The sequence below is a fragment of the Peromyscus eremicus genome, chromosome 5, assembly GCF_949786415.1.
Source record: "Peromyscus eremicus chromosome 5, PerEre_H2_v1, whole genome shotgun sequence".
Classification (NCBI taxonomy): Eukaryota; Metazoa; Chordata; class Mammalia; order Rodentia; family Cricetidae; genus Peromyscus; species Peromyscus eremicus.
In genome coordinates, this window is record NC_081420.1 from 64476772 (window position 1) to 64486610 (window position 9839).

A 9839-nucleotide genomic window follows, 5' to 3' on the forward strand; every position below is an offset into this window, starting at 1 on the left:
TACCTGTCCCTTAAAATCTAGAATACTTCACAAAACTAGAATTATAACATGAGAGCGATGTTCTTGAGTTGGACGCTGCCTTCCACTGTCCCTTGATAAACCATGTAAAATCCAACCACCTCATTACCTGGTTACACCTGTAAGTGCATTCGTGTATTAAAAATAACTACCGGTGTAACGCACATCACAGAGCTAGCTGGAAGTAAGCTGACCTAAAGTAAGCTGACTGTAAGTGGCACAGATTTCATCTCCCATGTTTTGAGACACATATGTTGGCAGCTCTTGAGATTAAAGACCAGGGTTTCATTAAAGGATTAGCGTTCCCTGACATTTAGTATAAATTATTTGTGACATTTAAAAAAAGATTATTTTCATTGGTTGGCTTTGCCGTATAAATGGAAAGGGCAAATCGTGCATTTTAAAAGTTTGTGCGGTTTGGGTTCTTTTTTTGTTTGTTTCGGGGATGAAGTATTTCATAGTTATTTGAAGGTTGGATTCTAAGTCATGAAAACCCGGAACTCTTCTGTGATGATTATCAAATTAGCTTCACTCCACTTTGGCTTGTTTTCCCTAAACTAGGAATTACCATACAGTTCACATACTGTAAGATATAAAAGAAAAAAGTGTGTAAAGGATTCAGATACTTTCTGGCACATGGAACGGGACAGAAAACAAGGGATATTTTATTATTTAAAACATTTTGTGGGAATTTGATGCAACGCTGATGTTTATGTACTTTTGACTCAAATTTTAGGCAATTTGCTCTTTAATGATAAAAGTTGCATAGCTCACTGATTTCAAAATATGTAGTTCTTTTAGAACATTGCTCTTGTATTAACTAGTTAAGATAAACTCTTATTTAAAATCACCCAGTTTGAAAAAAAGGCTTTCTAATTTATTTTTTCCTTACTTAAGCATTCTTCCCTGTAGTACCAGGGGATGACTAAAAAGGCCTGTTGTGGCCATGGCCTTCATAACTTTTAAAAAATAGTCTTTTGGATTCCTTTTATCCTCTTTTTAAGAAAAATTACATTCATTTACTTGTATGTGTATGCATGTACACACACGTGAACTCATGGGTTCATGCACACTATGACACACATGGAGGGGGAAGAGGAAAACTTGTAGTAATAGGTTCTCTCATTCAGCCATGTGTTGAAGGTTTCAGGCTTGACAGCAAACTCATTAATCCACTGTGTTGTCTTGTTGGCCCTAGAGTTCCCTTTATCCTATTCTTATATATTGAATTTTAGCTATTTTGTAAAGTGGAATATTCTTGTTATTTTGTATAAAACTTTCTTCAGTTATTACAGTCTAAACTAACAATAACTTGTGAAATTTCACAGTACATTCATCTATAACTCCCTATGATCGTGATTGTTATCCTTACAATTACAGAGAATTATTTATTTTTTTCTTAAAGTACAGATGCATAAAGTCTTATAATAAGATAAGCATCAATCAAAAGAATGAAATTTATTTATACTGGAAGTTAGAACTTAAATTTACTTCCTGTAATAAGCCAACATTCTAACTTTACCAATTCTTAAGACATAGCATATCTCAAAGGAAAGGTGTAACTTAAATCCAAATTTCTCTTTAAAAACTATACATTTTTAATATATAATATATATAATTCAATGCCATATTTTTTCCAATAACACAAAAATGGTTGTTATAGATTTGGTCACCTCTGTACCAATACAGAGAAAAGCTATATTTTAAAAGCATGTTTTTGTTTAATTTAAATATGTATATTGTTATAGATTAGTATTTTAAGATGTGTTACATTTGTTTATGCTGTGTAACATTTGTTTAATGATACAAAGATGTGTTGCATTCTTTTATGTTGCATTTGTTTAACTCTGTGAAGCTGTGTTACTGTGCCTCTTTAAAACACCTGATGGTCTAATAAAGAGCTGAATGGCCAATAACAAGGCAGGAGAAAGGATAGGTGGGGCTGTCAGGCAGAGAGAATAAATAGAAGGAGAAATCAGGGAGGAAAAGAAGAAAGAGCAAGAGAACAAGGAGAGGAGGATGCTAGGGGCCAGCCACCTAGCCATATAGCCAGTCATGGAGTAAGAGTGAAAATAAGAGATACAGAAGTAAGAAAAGGAAAAAGCCCAGAGGCAAAAGGTAGATGGAGTAAGTTAAGAAAGCTGGAAAGAAACAAGACAAGCTAAGACCAGACGTTTATAATTAAGAATAAGCCTCCATGAGTGACTTATTTGGGAGCTGGGTGGTGGGGCCCCAAAAGAGCAAAAATAAATAACAATATATATTTAATTTCATACATGAATACTGTATGTCTTAGTTGCTTATCTAGTGCTGTGATTTAGTTGCTTATCTATTACTGTGATAAAGCATGATGACCAAGGCAACTTGAAAAAGAATGTGTTTAATTGGGTTTACACTTGCAGAGGGTCAGTGTCTGTGATGGTGGAATGAAGGAATGGCAGCAGGAACAGCTGAGACAGCTCATCTCAAACTGCAAGCAGGAAGCAGAGAGCACACTGGGAATGATGTTTGTCCTTTGAAACTTCAAAGACCTTCCCCTGTAACACACTTCTTCTAAAAAGGCCAGACTTCCTGATCCTTCCCATGCATTTTCACCAATTGAGCACTAAGTATTCAAACACAGGTCCCTATGGGAACCATTCTCATACAAAATATACAGCATATTTAAATGATTTTCACCACTCCCTCTCCCCTTCAAGCTCCTCCCATGGCCTCTTGACTTCCTTTCAAATTCATGACTCCTTTATTACTGTAATATACACACCCTAATGAATCTATTTAGTGTTATATTTAAATACATGTGTGCAGTTGGACTTTTTCGTTAGGACCATCAACTCCTCAATAATGACATGGAGACTTATTATTAATTATGAAAGCTCAGCCAATTGTTTAGGCTTGTTTCTAACTAGCTCTTAAGTTAAATTAATGTATTTTTATTAATTTACTTTTTGCCTAGGAACTTTATTATCTCATCTCTGTACTGCTCATCTTGCTTGCTCTCCACCCTTCTTCCCAGCATCCTCTGTGCCTGGAAATCCTGCCTAGCTATTGGCCATTCAGCTTACTAAACCAATTAGAGTGACACATCTTCACAGTGTACAAAAAGATTATTCCACAACGCATGTATTTAGAATTGACTACTTGGAATTGGATAACTTGTCCCTGAAGAAAACTGATTCTCCCTCTCTCAAGAGTCATTTATTTGCCTAAAGCTCTTCATGTAGGAGTGGGACCGTGTGAAACTTCCCAGGTCCCCATCATCACGTCAGCTGGCCATTATGCAGATCTTTTGTAGCCAACTATATCACTGTGATTGCATGGGTAGAACTTCCCCACTGTGTCTATAAAATGCCATCTAACATCAGGCAGCCTGATCTGTCCCTTATAGTCCTTCTGTCCCCACCCCCACCCCAGTCCACCCACCCCCTTTCCTTAAGCATGAGGAATACATGTCTGGTTGCAGATGTATCTATTGAAGTTGGGCACTCTACGGTCACTTATTCTTCTTGTTGTGACCAGTTATGGATCTGTGTATTAATTTTCATCTATTGGAAAAGAAGCTTCTTTGATGAGAAGAACTACACTTATCTATGAGTATAAGGATAAGTATTTAAAATATAGTTAGAAATTATTTTACAAAAATGGCAGTAATAGATTCTCTTCTAGAGTCTATGACCTCTCCAACGATGGATAGTTGGCTATGTTTACAGTTCCAGGTGTGAATTCCCTCCTATTGAGTGAGCCTTAAATCTAATTCTTCAGCTGTTGTTTACACTCAAGATAAAAGTGCCACTATTGCACCATTAGGGATATCTTGTCAAGGCGAGTCATTGTTATCATGTGTAGGCTTTAAAGGACTATTTATAGGGCTATTGGTTGCATTTCTTCCTTGGATACTTGCATAGCACCTTCTGATACTCTGAGAGCTAGTCTTCAGGGAGGAGGTTTGCAGGTCAGTTCCAGTTCAGTTCTTCTCGGGCCAGCAACTGAAGTGTGTGGTGTTTTCAGCAGTATGGTCTTACTTTCAGGAGGTAAACCCAGAGCAATAACAAAAGCCAATATTGTTTGAGGAGTCTCTTGGACTCCAGTGAGTAGCAAAAGAGGGTTTCCCATGCCTGGCCTTTGGGTTTTTGTTAAGTCATCCATGGCTCTTGTGGGAGCATTGTCACCCTGTGTGATAGCTTCTTTTAACACACACACACATGCACACACCCCTATATCTTGTAAAGTGCTGCCTAATTTTTCTCTAGCAGTTTTTGTGTAAAAAGTGTGTTTTGAGAAAAGGAAAATACCTTGAACTGTGATTTTTTTCATCTATACTAAAGGAGGCAGATCTCACCAGACACTGATTAATGTCCTTGTCACTTCTTTTATTCTGTGTCTAGTATTTTCAGTGTTCTACATTTTTTAATTAGCAGTGCATATTTTAGCAAGTAATGTTGAATTAATGTTAATTTATGTATTGGCTTAATTATTCTTTAACTACAACATTTAAATTGTGTATTTTTTTACAATAGAAATACAAATTTTTATTTATTCAAAATTTTCACATTCAATAATTTTATACTAATAAATATGGACCATCTCGTGGCAAGGCTATTGCTCATTGTAACTCTCTAACCCTGTTTAATTGCTCTCCTCTTCTTTCTCCCAAGTTTCTTTCAAATGAAAGGAGCAGTTTCACTTTCTGTTTGCTCCTAGTGACCATGAGAAGAACAATTTTCCAACGGGAGTCCTTATCTCCTAAGTTAGTACATTTCGTTACACTAAAATAAAAGGGAAAATTTCAAAAACCTACACTGCAATACAATAATAAATCCTATACAGGTCTCATCCCCATATCACTGATGAAGCTTCCTCATACACTCTCTGCCTTCCAGTAAAACCAGAAATCTTAACAAAGTAATGAATTTTACTTTGCATCACCCTAACCTCTGCTCAGCTCTATTTTTATACTGAGTACATGAGACCCCTTCACATCCTCCCTGGTCACATTCAAGTATGGCATCATTACGCCAGCATTTCCTACCAACGTGATTACATAGTAGAAAAGAAATGTTACCATTAGCTGCTAACCAGTGAATTTAAACAAGTTGTTTAATTGCAATGCTCCAGGAATAGCAAGTGTGCTCAGCATTAAAGGAACACATTTGAGTCACTATCTTTCTAGAACAGTTTATGTTCTGGAAAAGACTGTTAAGGAATCAGGGGGTAACAGAATAAACTTTAGAGTGGAAGTAGAAACTCTAATCCCACCAGCTGTGGTATTGGTTATGTCAGTTCACTGCCTGTCCCCTGCTTTCTTCACCTGTAAGTTAAAGACTACGTTTAGATAATATCTCAAGTTCTCATCCAATCAAGATCTTACAACTTATATCATTCTAAAAATTATTTGCCTTCAACTTAAAGCATATGGAAAAAGAATGTTGAGAAATAATGTGGGATAAATTGTTGTGATATGTAATAGTGAACATTGGATGTAAAAATAAAAATTGAAAATACCCTTCTTATACAACCTATTGATTTAGAAAAACAACATAAAGGACCAAAGGTGAAATAAGAATTATTTCTTCATTTCAATCAGAGGAAACCAGAAAAACTCAAGCTGGAGAGAGTTTTGACTAAAGAATGGGAAACAGCTGCCAAGATGTTTTAGCAGTAAAAATGCTTGCCTGCAACCATGATGAACCGTGGGTCTCATGCGAAGGACAGAACTGACTTCACATATAAGTTGTAGCATGCACACCTCTACACACATCATGCATGTATACAATAATATTTTAAAAGGAAGGGTTTTATATATATATGTATATGCATATATGTGCATATATCTATAATGAGATAGTATATGTGCCTTTTAGGTATGAAATATTATTATGGAAAAATTCTATTTTTTTCTGTAACTAGAAAGGCACAAGTTAGGAACCGAACTGTCTCTCTCTCTCTGAATTCTATGTATCTAAAGCCTAACCATGAAGGCACTGGAAGAAGAGACATTGCAGTAGATAATTCAGGTTCAATGAGGTCATAGGATTGAGCCTTTATTCAATAGGGCAAGCATCCTATTTGCTGTAAGTAAACACCAGGATACATATATTTATTTACTTATTCTCTCTTTATCCTTCCTCCCCTTTCTTCCCCCTCCCCTTTCTCCATTCACAGAGAGAAAGCCATGTAACTACATGATGCAGTCAGCTACCAATGATCCAAAAGGGAAGTCTCACTGTGAGCCAGTGGTTCTCAAGCTGTGGGTCATGACTGATTTGTGGGTCAAATGACCCTTTTATGGGAGTCACCTAAGATCATCAGAAAACATAGACATTACATTATGATTCATAAAAGTAGCAAATTACAGTTATGAAGTAGCAACAAAAATGTTAGAAATCTGGCTTCCAGAACTGGAAAAAGAAAATAATGTCTGCATAAGCCATCTAGCCTGAAATATTTCATTAGGGCATCACTAGCTGGTCACTACAGGGGTTAGGATCTTAAAAAAAATATAGGGCACTGTCTTAAATAAAAATAGCAGCAGCTAATATTTATTGCTTTAGGACTATGCAGGTCAGTACTGAGCTCTTATATATATTACAATACATAACTCTCACACCCTGTGATGTAGGTTACTAGATCTCTTGCAAGGATAAGTACTTTGCCCTGGGTCACTCAATAAATGAAAAAAAATCAGGATATAAACCCAGGACAGAGCATGAAATGTTTTAAGACAGAGGTTTGATTTCAGAGCCTATCCCCTTAATCTTCTTCCTTAATATTGCTTAGTTCTTAATATAAACTTTATTTAAAAAGCACCAGGAGCTTGGGAAGAGTCTTGAGTAACAGCTGAGAAGACCATATTTGTATTTTATAATGCTGCCTGGCAGGGAGGAGTGCAGACAGTGAATTAGGAGAAGAGTCTGGACATTGATTGCTACACCACTCGGGAAGCGACCGCAGTGGTCTGGGAGAAAAGCTTTGAGTTAGAGCCATATCAGTGCTGAGTTTAGGTAGTAGCAAATCCCATAGGCAGCATTCTGGAAGCAGAATGGGTGAACTTGGTAGATTAACTAACAAGTTGAGACATAACTCTACCTGAACATACTACTAGCATCTCTGTTGACCGAAGTGGAGTTGAACTGCAAATGGGGATGGAAGTGACGAGTCTGCCTGATTTTCTGTGGGGAAAGAGGACTGAGCAACTAGGTCTTTGACATCTAAAAATCCAGTATTGCTGAAACCATAATGCAAAAGCTGGGGTTTACAATGGGCTTCTTTGCCCTGCAAGTTAGCTAGGGGAGCTATGAGCACAGCATGAAGCTATTACTTTAGTAATACTAGAGAAAGTAAAGGAAAATAGAGGGCTGAAGAGGTATGGAGTTGGTGTTGCCGCAGAGCTGTGCATGCTGATTTCTGCAGGCTTTATGACATACAGATTGGAAAGGCTCAAGCCTGCAGGTGGACTACTCATTAGTCTGAATCTTTGGGGGAGTATTGCCAGGTCAAGTGTGAGAATTTCATCTAAACTATATATGTCTTTTATGCACAGACTTCTATGTATTATATGTAATCTTAGGTAGCTAATGATCCCTTATGACGTTTTCGGACATCCTTAGTGTTGTTTTACACTCCTCCCTCCTGATTCATCTCCTTCCCCACTCCATAGTTAAGGCGTCAAATCCCCCCTCCCCCATCATTGTACCATGTTATTTCTTCCCTATTGTTCCTCACATATCCCCCATGATCCCCTGCATAAACCAGCCTGGAACAAGGAAGACAGCCAGTAGACATGCTAGCAATGCTTATTTGTCAACATAAACTTTATTTAAAAAAAATCACAAGAGCTTGAGAAGAGCTCTGATCCATGACAGGAGAAGGCCATATTTATATTTTATAACACTACCAGACAGGATGAAATGAAGACAGTGAAAGTTCACAAGGCCACAACCCTAGACAAAGAACTAAGAAATGCTGAGGGTAGGAGGAAGAGTCTCCCCCAGGGAAAAGCTCTGCAATTCAATACCAATGGTCAGCCCTGAGAAATAACATCATATGGACTGAGAGGGTTGTATTAATGTCTTGAGGAATATGTATATATGTGTATACGAATATGTACATACATGTAAGGGTGTGCTAATAGGCCATGAATCTGAGAGAGAGAGAGAGAGAGAGAGAGAGAGAGAGAGAGAGAGAGAGAGAGCGCAAGGGAGGTATACATGAGAGGTGTTAGAGGGAGAAAAAGGAAGGTGGGAAATGATATCATAATTTCAAAAAATTTAAAATATTATTATTATACTTTTTAAAAGACAGATTAGTTTCCTTTTCTTTTCCAGCCTCAAAAGGCTTCCTGCAGCTCTTGGCTTCTCACCTTCTCCTCTGCTAGTTCAGCGACCTCAGTGTTCATTTGTTCCCTACTCCAAATGTATCTGATGACATTCTACCCCACACAATGTTGATGGTAGAATATGGGGTTTGGGGAAATTGATTTAGTAATGAGGGTAGCACTCTCCTGCTTGGGATTGGCATCCTCGTGAAAGAGGACCCAAGAACTTGCTCTTCCTTTTCATGCAATCATGCACTACTGCCACATATGAATCAGAAACAGGCCTTAATAATTAGACCACATTTGTCAGTGCCTTGATCTTGTTCTGTCCAGTCTCCACAGCCAGGTGCAATAGGTTCCTGTTGTTTATAAGCCACTCAGTTTAGGTATTTTGTTATAGCACAAAGATAGCTAGAAAAGGGAGCTGAGGCCCTTTAAGCTTACATTCTTCTAGCCTTTCCTGATGTTGTCCACTGCATTCCTAAGGACTCTTGATATGATTACAATATAATTAAAATTACACCATAGCTTGACTACGTTAGCACCTCTTCTGTACTCCTTCTAAGATTTATTTTTAATTATTGGTAGTTGTGCACGTGTGTATGTGGGTACATGAATGTGAGTGAGTGCAGGTACCTGTAGACAAGAGACAACTCCTGAATCTAGAGTTATAAGTGGTTGTTAGCTACCTGATGTGGGTGATTGGAATCAAACTGGCCTTCTGCAGTACATGCTCTTCACCACTAAGCCGCTGAGTTTCTATAGTTCATTAGCCTTCAGTGTTCAGGGTCTTCATCTCCCACTATTTTTCATGCTTTCTTCTGGGAATTGTCTCTTTATAAGTCCCTCACATCTCATGCTCTCTGGGCAGGTTAGGGATGCATTAAATATATGTGGAACTGAGATGCATACTAACACAGCCTTCCGAGGTTTAGTATAGGAATACTGATTTCAGATAGGCACAGTCTCTGAACCTGAATGGACTTGGACAGCTAGATGATAATGTTCTTCAAGCTTTGAGCTAAGTCAGCAACAGTTCACATGGGAACAAATACCAGCTTTCTAATTGAGAGTCTTTCCCCAGCTCTGCTCGTGTCTTAGTTCTATCGAGTAGGAACTTACTACAGTTTGGACTTTAAATGTCCCAATGGCCAACATGTCAGATGTATTTGGTGATCCTATGTTGCTTTGGGGATTTAGTGGAGCCTTTAGGAAATAGGCTTAGTTGGACATTCTTAGGTCATCATGACAATGTGTGTTCTTGAGGATTGTAGGACCCCAGACCCTCCCTCCCTCCCCTCCTTCCTGTGTAAAGTGAGTGGTTTTTCTCTGGATTCCATCATGATATGTTATTCTGTCACGGGCAATAGACCAGCCAACACACATGAAAATCTCTTAAACATCCAGCTAAAACAATTTGTCTTTTTAACTTGATTTCACATTTATTTGTTTGTTGCAGTGAAAAGCTAACACAGGACTGTCCAAATTTTCTTGGCTCAAAGTTGGC